This window comes from Peromyscus leucopus, unplaced genomic scaffold, assembly GCF_004664715.2.
Source record: "Peromyscus leucopus breed LL Stock unplaced genomic scaffold, UCI_PerLeu_2.1 scaffold_1438, whole genome shotgun sequence".
In the NCBI taxonomy this organism is placed as follows: domain Eukaryota; kingdom Metazoa; phylum Chordata; class Mammalia; order Rodentia; family Cricetidae; genus Peromyscus; species Peromyscus leucopus.
Window position 1 is genome coordinate 74,520 of NW_023504598.1, and position 13,889 is coordinate 88,408.

General features: G+C 38.1%; 1 pseudogene; it reads right to left on the reverse strand.

The window, feature by feature from the left end:
• Positions 1–12,816: 12,816 nt before the first annotated feature.
• On the reverse strand, positions 12,817–13,631 carry LOC119087149 (annotated as a pseudogene).
• Positions 13,632–13,889: the final 258 nt, after the last annotated feature.

Below are 13,889 nucleotides of genomic sequence, written 5' to 3' on the forward strand. Positions count from 1 at the left end.
TATACGGACTTTGAACCACTTTACTTAAATTTTCTGATTTGTAACCTGCCTTTCCTTCTTTGTTGGCATCTGTATAAAATGTATGAACTCCAGATATGGGTTTTTGCCGTACAATTCGAGGCAAGATCCGATCAGCTCTCTTTATAAGATCAATTCTATTGCTTTTGGGATATTTGCTGTTAATTTCTCCCAAAAAATTACTGCAAGCTCTTTGCCAAGGTTCACTTTCTATCCATAATTTTTCAATGTCCTCCTTAGTTAATGGTACGACAATTTCTGCTGGGTCTATGCCTGCTAATTGACGAAGTCTCAGTTTTCCTTTGTAAATCAAGTCAGAGATTTTTTCCACATAAGTTTTTAATTTTTTATTTGGTTTATTTGGTAAAAATATCCATTCCAATATAATATCTTCCCTCTGCATTAATATTCCAGTAGGAGAACGCCTAGAAGGTAAGATAACCAAAATGCAATCCAGCTTTGGATCAATACGATTCACGTGTCCTTCATGCACTTTCTTTTCTACCAAGGCTAATTCTTTCTCAGCTTCAGGTGATAATTCTCTTGGACTATTTAAGTCCTTGTCACCTTCTAAGGTTTTGAACAAATTAGTCAGTTCATCATTTTTTACCCCAACAATAGTTCATAGATGAGAAATATCTCCAAATAATCTTTGAAAGTCATTAAGAGTCTGTAGTCTATCTCTCCGAATTTGCACCTTTTGGGGTCTAATTTTTTGTAGCTCTATTTTATATCCTAAATAATTAATAGAATCTCCTCTTTGTATTTTTTCAGGAGCAATTTGTAATCCCCAGCAAGGCAAAATTTTCTTTACTTCTTCAAATATTATTTCTAAAGTATCTGCATTTGAGTCAGCTAGTAAAATGTCATCCATATAATGATAAATTATAGATTTAGGAAATTTTTTACGTATCACTTCCAATGGCTGTTGTACAAAATATTGGCACAGAGTTGGGCTATTCAACATTCCCTGAGGGAGGACCCTCCATTGAAATCTTTTAACCGGTTGAGAATTATTATAAGTAGGCACTGTAAAAGCAAATCTTTCTCTGTCTTTTTCTTGTAAGGGTATTGAAAAGAAACAGTCTTTTAAATCAATAACTATGAGAGGCCATCCTTGGTAACAGAGTAGGCAAAGGCATCCCAGATTGTAGAGAGCCCATTGGCTGAATTACTTTGTTAATTGCTCTAAGGTCTGTTACCATTCTCCATTTACCAGATTTCTTTTTAATAACAAATACAGGAGAATTCCAAGGGCTGGTTGATTCTTCAATATGCTGAGCATTTAACTGTTCTTCTACCAGCTCTTCTAAAGCCTGGAGTTTCTCTGTTGTTAAAGGCCATTGTGGACCCATACAGGCTTGTCTGTTAACCATTTTAAAGGTAGAGCCGTTGGTGTCTTTGGAAGATCATCAGTTATTGTGCCCTGTTCTTGTATAATATGGATGACTGGTGACCACTCATTAGAACAATATCTTCTAATATTTCTCTCAGTAACATGTGCTAGTTTATGATTTGTTTCTGAGATTGGAGGGATGTTAATCTGAGTATTCCATTGTTGCAACAAGTCTCGACCCCACAGGTTCATAGTTATGTTAGCCACATATGGTTTTAATTTTCCTCTCTGTCCTTTTGGACCTATACATTCGAGCCATCTTGCACTCTGTTTCACCTGAGATAATGTCCCAATTCCTAACAGTTGAACGTTTACCTCCTGAAGAGGCCAAGTTGGATGCCAAAATTCTGGTGCAATTATGGTAACGTCCGCACCTGTGTCTACCAGACCAGACAACAAAACACCATTTATTTTTATTGTTAATTTTGGTCTTTGTTCATTAATAGAAGTTTGCCAAAAAATTTTCTTTATGTTTTCTCCTGAATTTTCTATTCTCTCTGTTTCATCATCCTGACCAGCATGATTTATTCCAATAGGCATTTGGTTATTTAATCACTCTCCAGAGCAGGCATTTCCTCTATGGCTGCAGGAAAGGTTTGAACTGGATTTGCACTGAGGGCCTGCCTGAGGCCCCTCTGGGAGTTTCCCGAAGACTGAGGCAAAGGATTACCCTGTCTGCCCTTTGTTGATCTACATTCGTTGGTCCAGTGTTTTCCCTTACCACACCTTCTGCATACTCCAGAAGGAAGGGGCATTCTGTTGCCATTGTTTCTTGAAGAAACATTGTTTCTGGGAATGACCTGTCTACAGTCCCTTTTCAAATGTCCTTGTTTTCCACATCCAAAACATCTAACACTCCTCAAACCTTTTGAAATTACTTCTCCTACCCATGTATCATCATGCTCATCAGCTTCAACATTAATTGTTTCTCTAATCCAATCTTCTATAGGTGCAGATCTTGTCCTTAATGGCCTGATTATTCTTTTGCATGCTGCATTCGCATTCTCCAAGGCCAAAGATTCAATTATTGCCTTACCAGCTTCTGAATCCGAGACCATTCTCTTTACTGCTGAAGCCAGTCTTTGTAAAAAATCTGTAAAAGACTCTTTTGGGCCTTGCATCACCTTTGTAAATGACTCAGATTTTTTTCCTGGTTCCTCAACTCTGTCCCATGCATTCAAGGCTGCCATTCGACATAAAATTAGGGTTTGGACATCATATAAACATTGTGTTTGTGCTGAAGCATATTGGCCTTCGCCCATAAGCTGATCCTGGCAAATTTGTATTCTTAATCCCTCCATTGTTTTTCTATGTTTTTAGCCTCCTCCTTAAACCAAGTCAGAAATTGAAGTCTCTGGCTGGGTTCCAGAACACCTTGTGCAAGGTCCCGCCAGTCCTGTGGTACTATCCTATTATATGTTGACCAAGAGTTTAACATTTGCTTTACATATGGGGAATGCATGCCATAAGATACTATTGCCTCCTTAAACCTTTTTAAATCCAACATTTCAATTGGAGCCCAAGTATTTTGTGTAGCCATTTGATCAGGCATCTGCTGTATGGTTATAGGATAAATTAAGGGTGACTGTGTGAAAACAGGCTTTCTTTCTGCAAACTTATGATCCCGACTTGAAACAACTTCACTGTTAATTTCTTCTGTCTGAATTTTTACAGGTTTAACGAGTTCTTCTAAAGCTGTTATCCTGGCACTTAAATTGACTATCTTTTTAAATATTAAAATGTGGATTAGCATAGTGATAAGCTGCATAATTCCACCAATACTAATATTATATAGTTGTTCCATTGCCAGACTGCCTAAAATTTCGAACAAAAACCAATTTTCTTCCAATGTACACATAAAACCCATTTGTTTTTTAATGTGGAAAAAAATCTCTTTTAGATAGTTTCCTTTAAAATATCTGATATGTTATGACTTACCAAATCTGCGTAGAACAGTAGAAATCCGAGGGGATTTTCAAAGCAGCCACCTAGTGTCCCAGGTGTAAATCCAAAGAGAAAGAGAGAGAGAGAGAGAGCAAGAAAGCATAGCTGGCTAAATTTTAAATGCAGCCACGTGTTCCCTCTTGTGCCGAGTCAAGGCTTGGGTCTGGCTTCCTTAAGCTCTGACCACGTGCCTTGACTTTACAGGCAGGGCCCTGTTCGGCAGGGCAGGTCTAAGTTGTTTGTAGCACCGGCTTTAAGCAAGCTGCTCACAGACCTAGGCCCGGGCTAGAAGCCACTCGGACTAGGAAGCCGGCAGCTCGGACTAGGAAGCCGGCAGCTCGGACTAGGACTCCGGCTGCTTCCTGCCGCTTCCTGCCGCTGCCTGCCGCCCTTGCGGGAAAGCAGACCTGCCGCCAAGCCAAGCAGTTTTTAATGGATTCTTGTCACGTTGGGCGCCAGATGTTAATGTAGCCAACCGTCTTATTAAATAAGAAACACAGAAACAATGTAAAAGAGAAAGCCGAGAGGTCAGAGCTCAGAGCTAAAATCTCACCCTTCCTCCTGCTGTCCCAGCTTCGCGAAAGAGACCTACTTCCTGTCTGTTCTTTTTTTTATAGTATGTTGTTCTGCCTTCTCATTGGTTGTAAACCCAAACACATGACTGCCTCGTCACTGTCTGAATGTACAGCCGCCTAGGTCTTAAAGGAATATGTCTTCAATGCTGGCTGTATCCCTGAACACACAGATATCTATGGAATTAAAGGCGTGTGCCACCACCGCCACACTCTTGCTATGGCTCTAATAGCTCTGACACCCGGACAACTTTATTTATTAACATACAATCAAAATAACATTTCATTACAATTAGATTACCACTACACTGGTTCATAGTTCATGTGTTTCCATTCGTTTGGCTATTTGTCCTGTGCTTTATCCAATCTTGGTCTCAACAATTCTCACTCATACAAATCCTCCTCTTCTCGACAACTGGACTCCTGGAGCTCCACCTGGGGCCTGGCCTTGGATATCTGCATCCGGTTCCCTCAGTCATTGGATGAGGTTTCTAGCATGACAGTTTGGGTGTTTGGCCATCCTATCACCAGAGTAGGTCAATTCAGGCTTTCTCTCTCCCATTGCCAGTAGCCTATTTTGGAGGTATCTTTGTGGATTTCTGTGGACCTCTCTAGCACTTTGCTTCTTCCTATGAGGAAATCCAGAGAATCATCAGGTCATACTTCAAAAACCTCTACTCCACAAAATTGGAAAATCTAAAAGAAACAGATAATTTTCTCGATAGGTACCACCTACCTAAGTAAAATCAAGACCAGATAAATTACTTAAATAGTCCAATAATCCCAAAGGAAATAGAATCAGTCATTAAAAGTCTCTGAACCAAAAAAAGCCCAGGACCAGATGGTTTCAGTGCAGAATTCTATCAGATCTTCAAATAAGATTTAATACCTATACTCCTTAAATTGTTCACACAATAGAAACAGAAAGAACATTACCAAACTCCTTCTATGAGGCTACAATTATCCTGATTTCTAAACCAAACAAAGATGCAACAAAGAAAGAGAACTACAGACCGATCTCCCTCATGAACATTAATGCAAAAATACTCAATAAAATACTAGCAAACAGACTCCAAGAACACATCAAAACAATTATCCAAAATGATCAAGTAGGCTTCATCCCAGGGATGCAAGGGTGGTTCAAAATATGAAAGTCCATCAATGTAATACACCATATAAACAAACTTAAAGGAAAAAAAAACATATAATCATCTCTCCACATGCAGAAAAGGAATTTGACAAAATCCAACACTCCTTCATGATAAAAGTCTTGAAGTGATCAGGAATACAGGGGACATACCTAAACATATTAAAGGCAATTTACAGCAAGCCAACAGCCAACCTCAAATTAAATGGAGGGAAATTCAAAGCGATTCCACTATAATCAGGAACAAGGCAAGGCCGTCTGCTCTCCCCATGCTTATTCAATATAGTACTTGAAGTTCTAGTCAGAGCAATAAGAAAACATAAGGAGATTAAGGGGATACAAATTGGAAAGGAAGAAGTCAAGCTTTCCCTATTTGCAGATGACATGATAGTATACTTGAATGACCCCAAAAAATTCAACCAAGGAACTGATACTTATAAACACCTTTAGCAACATAGCAGGATACAAGATCAACTCAAAAAAATCAGTAGGCTTACTATATACAATTGACAAACAGGCAGAGAAGGAAATCAGTGATACATCATCCATTACAATAGCCACAAATGATATAAAATACTTTGGGGTAACACTAGCCAGATGAGTGAAGGACCTATATGACAAGAACTTTAAGTCCCTGAAAAAAGAATTTGAAGATGTCAGAAAACAGAAAGATGTCCCATGCTCATGGATAGGCAGGATTAACAAAATAAGAATGGCAATCTTACCAAAAGCAATATACAGATTCAATGCAATCCCCATCAAAATACCAACACAATTCTTCACAGACCAGGAAAGAATAATACTCAACTTCATACAGAAAAACAAAAAACCCGGGTAGCTAAAAGAATCCTGTACAATATAAAACAACCTCTGGAGGCATCACAATCCCTGACTTCAAGCTCTACAATAGAGCTACAGTAATAAAAACAGCTTGGTACTGGCATAAATAAATCTTAATAAAATAAAATAAAAAATAATGTTCAAAAAATGGTCCAAATCCCATATTGGTACATACATAATCATTAATTCATAATTATGTTAAAATCACAAATAAATTATAATTAAAAACAGCTTAAGTCAAATGAAATAGCTAAGAGTTATAAAGAAGAAGTAACACAGGATAAAACTTGGGAAGTTTGCCCAGCATTGCCATTGGTCAGAGGACACATTGAACAGCTAATTAATAACTGAGCATGTATTTTTTCTTACTAAGAATTTATTTATTTTTATTTATTTATTTTTATTTTAATTAATTAATTCATTTTACATCATGATGGCAGTCTTTCCTCCCTCCTCTCATGCCACTCCCTTTCCCCTTCCCCTGAATCCTGCCTCCATTCACTCTTCCTCCATATTAACTCAGAAAGATGCAGACCTCCCATGAGCACAAGCAAATCATGGTATATCAAGTTACCATAAGACCAAACACCTTCCCTTGCACTCATTGCTTGTTGAAGTCTAGCCTGAGAAATAGGTTAGTAATAGCCAGACAAAGCACTGTGACAACCCACACTCCCATTGCCAGGAGTCTCAGAAATAGACCAAGCTACTCAATTGTCACATATGCACAGAGGCCCAAAATCAGTTCCATGCAGCTGAGCATATAATTTTCTTTGGTATGGAAGAGGACTAAAATTAACCCTACTCTCATGGCAGTGTATACATACAGCCCTGTGGGGCCTGAAAGTTCTTACTAATGGTATAATTGAAGTAATTGATTGATAAACATTGATATTTACTAAGTTTTAGGTTTATAAGCTGTAGAGTGCAACATGAAAAGAGTCTGCAGTGCACCCCTCAACTTTTTACAACATTTTCTGATTGAATATGTAAGTTAGATGGGTGTTTTGTGATAAAAAGGGAGACAATTATTTAAACAAAATATAAGATTATGTGTGTGTGTGTGTGTGTGTGTGTGTGTGTGTGTGTGTGTGTGTGAAAGGAGGTGTTGGGAGTGGATAATACTAAGGCCAATGTTAACCTTAAGGTATTTTAGCTGACTTTAAGAAGGAATCCAACTCAACATAAGCTCAGAGAGCTGGTGTTCCAGGGAGGATGTAATTCCTGTTCCCTAGTGTGCTGAGTTAAAGGCAAATCAGCCTCCAAGCACTAGATCCAATTTCTGCCCAGATGACTGTATCCACTTCACTTTGTGCATGGGGACACTGCAAGAAGAGCTCTTAGGAACCTGACAATTCAGAGGTGGATACCTATGGAGGGATGAGCAACAGATGGGTTTTAAAACAACTTTCAGCACTTTGAAAACCAGGTGTCATTATCACATATATTAAATCAGAGCAGTGTGATTGTGGAATCCTATCCATGTAGGTGATCTAGGGTGTGGGGCTCTACATCCTCAGTTATCTCTTGGTGGGTCATGTTTCTCTGGATTTATTCTGATTGATGAGATCTTGTCTTTATGTCATTTACAAACTCACTTGATATTCTGGTGAGGTCATTTACCTGTACTCTTTTGATTGTCTTTGACTTCTGGACTCTGACTGGGGAGAGAGTCATGGGTTACCTGCACCAGGTTACCTAAATCTCAACATTTGCCCTTCAACTTAGTCTTAAATGGAATTAAAATTAAGAGGTTCACTGAGATGTTAAGAATAGATTTGCAGTATAGAGATCTCACCCATGTAAGAGGAACAACATACAACACATCTTTGAATTCTATGTGCAGATACACTTAACATGTTAACACTGAAGATGCAGGAAACTGAATTATATCACTGTAGTTTAGTATTTTTGAAAAACAGCTTCTTTGAGGGTAGTTGGAACATGGAAATGATAGGATGGTGATGGATTTAATATACAGTTATTCCAGAAGTTCCATAAAGGATAGTTACTTATTGGGTTTTCCAAACACAGAAGTGACATATTTATTACTGGTTTTGTAATTCCTTATTGTCTCCTTCACAGTAAGAATTTTATTATTTCTTCTCTTGGAGGTATGAATTTGTTTAAGAATGTGAATAGTATGGGTCAGTATCAAGTAACAATGAACGCTGAAGTATTTTGATGAAGGATTACAAACCTTGAAAGACCCATTATATCAGAGACCTGCAACATGATATATCTGTATAAGGAGCAACACACCTGAAGCCATCACATGATTTATTCATTGATCAGATACCAACCAAATACTTGTAAAGATATGGTTGAAGGAAAAAACACACTATTATTTCATAAGATGACCTTAAGAACAATACATAGCTGAACTAGTCACGTTATTATCATTGAAAAAAATTTATAGACTAATTTTTATAACACAAGCTGTGCACACAATCTGATATATATTGTGACATGAAGCTATGGGGATCCCAAAACAGCTTGACCACACAGCTGCCATGAAAGGCTTAGAGGCCCAGACACAGCTTCTGTGACAGGCTTACTGGCAGGTAACACCCAGACCTAGGGAAAACCATAAACTGACCTCACCCAGGGAGGACCTACTTCTAAGGGGAAGTACCTGATATCTCAAATATTCCTAACATTAGATAAGATTAGATAAAATGGCCAGATGTCCCTGAATTTAACACATACCTATTAGTGTTTGACAGTTAGGCCTAGACAAATATCAGTCAATCAGGGTCCTGAACCCTGGAAATCACCTCACCCCAACCTCTGTTATGATAAAAAACAAACAAACAAAAAACTCTACCCTGCCTGAGCTCAGGGCTCTGCTCTCACTGCTGCATTGGATAGACAATGAGACCAAGCTAGAAGCTTGAAAATGAAGACTCCTTGCTTTTACATTTGGGATCCCGTCTCTGTGGTGGTCTTTTGGGCATTCCTGCAATCTGTTTAGGAATACTGTTTAGATACAGTTTTTCAGATCTCATTTCGTTCACATATTTGCAAGAACTTAGTGCTTAGAGCAATATTAAGTTACAAGCATTACAGAACAGAAGGTAGAGTCCTTTTGTGCATTTTCTCATTCACATAGCTTCTGAGTCAGCAAAGAACACATAAAATCTAGTGAAAACAGGATGTAGCTCTGCTAACAAACATGACTACAAACTTATTTTCTGTGTTGGCTGTCCTTAAAGTTCCTCACCATATAGATGTAACCAACCGTCCCACCAAATAAGAAACACAGAAACAATGCGAAAGAGAAAGCCGAGAGGTCAGAGCTCAGAGCCAAAATCTCACCCTTCCGCCTGCGGTGTCCCAGCCTCCCGAATGAGAGCCTCTATTTCCAGTCTGTTCGTTTATTTAAAGAGACAGAATAAGCCACAGCTATCTCACCTCACCAGTTCCTCAGCTGGTCCTGTTTCCTCAGACTGGAAGCTTCTGTGGCCTCATCCCAATAGCTCTCAGCTGAACTGTGTTGCTCCAAAGCCTGAAAGCTTAACCAGCCAAACGCTTCTAGTTCTGGTCCTCATGCCTTATATATCTTTTTGCTTTCTACCACCACTCCCTGGGATTAAAGGCTGGCTTTCTGGGATTAAAGGAGTGTGTCACCACCATGCTTGGCTATTTCCAATGTGGCCCCGAACTCACAGAGATCCAGAGGGATTTCTATCTCTGGAATGCTAGGATTAAAGGCCTGTGCCACCACCGCCACACTCTTGCTATGGCTCTAATAGCTCTGACCCCCGGGCAAATTTATTTATTAACATACAATCAAAATCACATTTCAGTATAATTAAATTACCACCACATCACCAGGCTCACAGAGGGAGATGGGCTCATGATCTAATATTAGCAACTCATTCATCTGCCTCCTCTGCACAGTTACAGAAATTTCTCCCAGACTGATTCCAGAAACTTACACTTGTCCACAGACGGAGATGGTTCTACAGAGTTAGTTCCAGAACAGCTAGGTCTGTTAAACAGAGAAACCTTGTCTCAGAAAAAAAAATCTCTAACTTACTAATATGATTGATTTCTCCTTGATGTTGACTCAGTGACTAAGTCTGGTGATTTAAAATGCCACAGATATGCATCTGTGATTCTGTACCCTCATCTCTCCTCAAAACTGCCAGGACCTTTTCACCTGCCATAGCAAAGGACATATGGACTCCAGCATCTAAGACCCTTCCTGAGAGATGTTTGCCACAAGGAGCAGGGATCAAGAACAATTACAAATTTATTGCTCCCATCTTTTAAGGGAACGGTGTAAATAATGATCTGATGATTCCGGATCATGGGAAGAAGACATCATGGGAGTGAGAAAGAAATATTGGGTTATGACATGTGAAGGACTGGCAGTCATCTATGGAAATCCCATTGAGTCCTTTTTTCCACCAGAGAAACAGATTTAATTATTTCCCCTTTGTTATTCTCAAGAGACTGCATCACTTAAGTTAGTAAAGAGAAATGAAATGAGACAAATGGATGATAAAGATGTCATGGATCATAAGAAAATGGCAATAATCCATACTGAATATTATTGTGTCCTCTGTTCCATCACACTCTGACACTGTGTACATGCCCATGTCTCATTGTCAATGGGTTATAATTTGTAGTAAAGTGTGGTTTATTTAGAGTGCTATTGGTCACAGGAAAAAAGACAAAACAGTAAGTAAAGAAGAAACACTGGAGGTTCTCAAAGCTCCTGACAAAAGACAGCCTCTGCAGCAGGTGCTGTGACAGGTCAACTCTACCATGTCTGTAGCTGTCAGATACACCGCTGATGACCAAATCTGTTAAAAACTACAGATGATGTCCCCATCAGAGTTTTCTCCACTTCTTCCCACATTCCCAAATCCACAAAACCTGCAAGGACAGTATTTGGTTTCAGATAAAATGAGAAAGAGCATGCAGAGACAGGGATATTTGTCTTTGATGACAACCATTGACTGAGGGATGGGGAATAGCAAATATTTTTACCTTGCATTTAATTGATACAGATGCATATAAACACTATGTTTCTTTTTTCTTTTGGCAATTTGTGTTTCTTCTGCCAAGAGCTCTCTGTGCTATTCATTAATATATTTATTAATTCTGTAATTCCTAGGATACAGTGAATTTAATTTTTCATTTCTTTTCATGATTTATACACTAATAGGTTCTCAAATATTTTCTTAACAAGGATTTTATTCTCCTTTTGCTGTTTCTGTTCTTATTACATTTATTTCTTTGTTTTGAGGAAGTGCTTTTTTTAAATGAGTTTGGAGGTTACAGGACAACTGTTCTCTCCATTCACATGAGGACCACCAGAATTGAATATATGATCAGGATGATGATTGATTAAGTGAGTGTGTTTTGCTGAATTTCTTTTCTCTCTGGTTATTAGGATACTCTTCAAAACATTGGTAACAGTTCTTTAAAGGTTTGGGAGAAGTCAGCAAAGGACCCATCCAGTCCTGAGATTCTTGTGTAAGGACCATTTTTATGATGCTTCTTCAGTCTTCTATAATTGCTTATACCTTTTGGACTATTCATATCAAGTCATATGTATATAGGAATTGATGTACTTATATATTTTTCACTTTTTTAGAACAGAAAATTCAAGAAATTTCCTAATAATTCACTGGATTTTACTGGGATCTGCTAAGACACCTGTTTTCACTGCAAATTTTATAATCCTTGCTCTTAGTTCTCCTTCAGTTTTACAAATGGCTTCTCTTAATGAAGAAATCTTGGCTCTAAGTTGTCTCCTTATCTTTTTTATTTAATAACTTATTTATTTTGAGACAGAGTCTTCCATGTAGCCCTAGCTGCCATCCACTTTTCTTCTGAGAACAAGCTGTCCTTGAATGTATAGAGATCCACCTGTCTCTGACTTGCCAGTGCTTGGATTAAAGCACTGCCCTTAAGTGTTGAACCACATCTTTCCATTGCTAGTAAGTAGATTCTAAGGAGAGTTCTGACTTCCCTCTGTTGTATTTTCATCAGCAGAGTAATGTCATTTTCCATTTTATCTTGTTATTTGTTTTGTTAGCTATGTATTTCCCATTATCTGACTACCAGATGAGGGACAGGGTTTCTTCTCTGGCCATATCTCTCTAGACTCTAAACACCTCTCTTCTTAAAATGTCCATTTCTTTCTCTGCAATTGAAAAATTCCTGTTTCTTCATTAAACACAATCTCTCTGATAACTTTTAACATAGTTTTGTTTTCTTGATCATATCCTAGAAATGTTGTGTTCTTTATTCACCTTCCTTTCCACTATTGGTTTTTAATCACTGAATGTAGAGTTCCCTAAAGGTATTAAAATAATAAAAATAAATAGAGGGAATTTAAAGAAGTGTCAAAACCAGAAACTAGATCATAAGTTTTCTATAGGCTTTCATTGCTTTAGAAAACATGACCACTTCCAGTTGTCCCTATAAATAATGTTTCATAGCTTTAAATTGAATGTGGCTCTCAAGATGTACAGATACTAACACAAGAATACAATCAGAGTAAGAAGAAGTAAGTTTCATTTAACAAGCTAATCACCAAATATATGAAGAAAACCTGATCATAATTGTTCTTGTTAGTCAGTTTATCATGATCATAGTAATTTTTTTTCAGAATTCTAAATTTTACAGATATATTTTTATTTATCCTTTGTAGTTATAATATGTTACCAAAAATTTGACAAGCACATTGTATGAAGTAGGGTAAACTGAATCTGAGTGAGTGTTATTATGCACTTGAATAAATATAGATGCATAAAAGCACATATACTAATTAAACACAAAAGCTTATATATGTACACAGCAATGTTCCACAGTGTTTGTCCACAATGTACATACCATTCTCAAGCATGAGGAGTTAATTAAGAACCATGTATGGTGCTTCATTTTATGTTTTTAATCATATCAGCTTCTGATAAATTTCTCATCCAGGGAACAGAGTGGCTGGATGCTATAGAATAGTGGATTGTGAACAGATAGGGACTCACAGCTGGGAAACACCCAGAGATAACTATGGATGTTTTTACCAGGAGATAGCTAGGGTTAATCAAGAACACTGGAAACAGTTGAAAGCCACAAGGGATTACATAAAAGAAAACAAATGTACTCACTTCAAGAAGGATGGTCTTGATAGCCCTGGATTCAGTGGAAGACTTTGGGGAAGTTTTGTTAGTAGGCATGTGTTGCATTCTCCGTTTGGGGCTATACAGGGTAAGAACAGATGATATGCTGACCCGGACCCCACAGCATCAAAGAGGGGCAGGAACACAGCATGCAGAATTTTGCCAGTTTTTTCAAGAATAGCAGAGCAGTACCCACAGTCTTGTATACTTATGCTTCTACCTTCCAATTTTGAAGTCACATGGAGGAGATTATAAGAATTTATGAAGATGTTCACAATGCAACAGAAGCATAGGAAGAAACCACTGTGCTTGAATGTTTTGTCTCTAATCTCTGCTCACCTTGAGTTACTGTGGCTGATGGTAATGGCCTGAAAAAGACTTATGAAGCTGCTGCTTCAAGTACATGTACTGCTGTCCATTTTTTCAAGGTAGAGAAAGAGCTTGCATCCACATTCAGTTACAAAAATTATCAGGCTAAAAGCTTCCATGGTCTGCAGCAGTCCTTTGTAAAGCAGAGTTAAGACAAAGGCTTGAACCTGGATGAATGGCAATTGAGAGAACTGCAAAGTTACCATGTAGTGACCTGACTGCTGCTTTGATGGCTTCTTGAAATGCAGTTTATAATATTTCCTCTGTGCTTACACATAAATGTTCACCCTATAATTCTGGTGCTTGAGCTATTTTTTACATCATGTGTATGATGAATGTAAACTTCTATTTTCAGGTTACTGTAGTCATGGGTGAATATTTCCAGCAACTATCAGATACCGTAATGTGATAGCAACTTGCCCCATAGTGAATCATGTTCAACCTTGAGGTACTACCTCAAAACC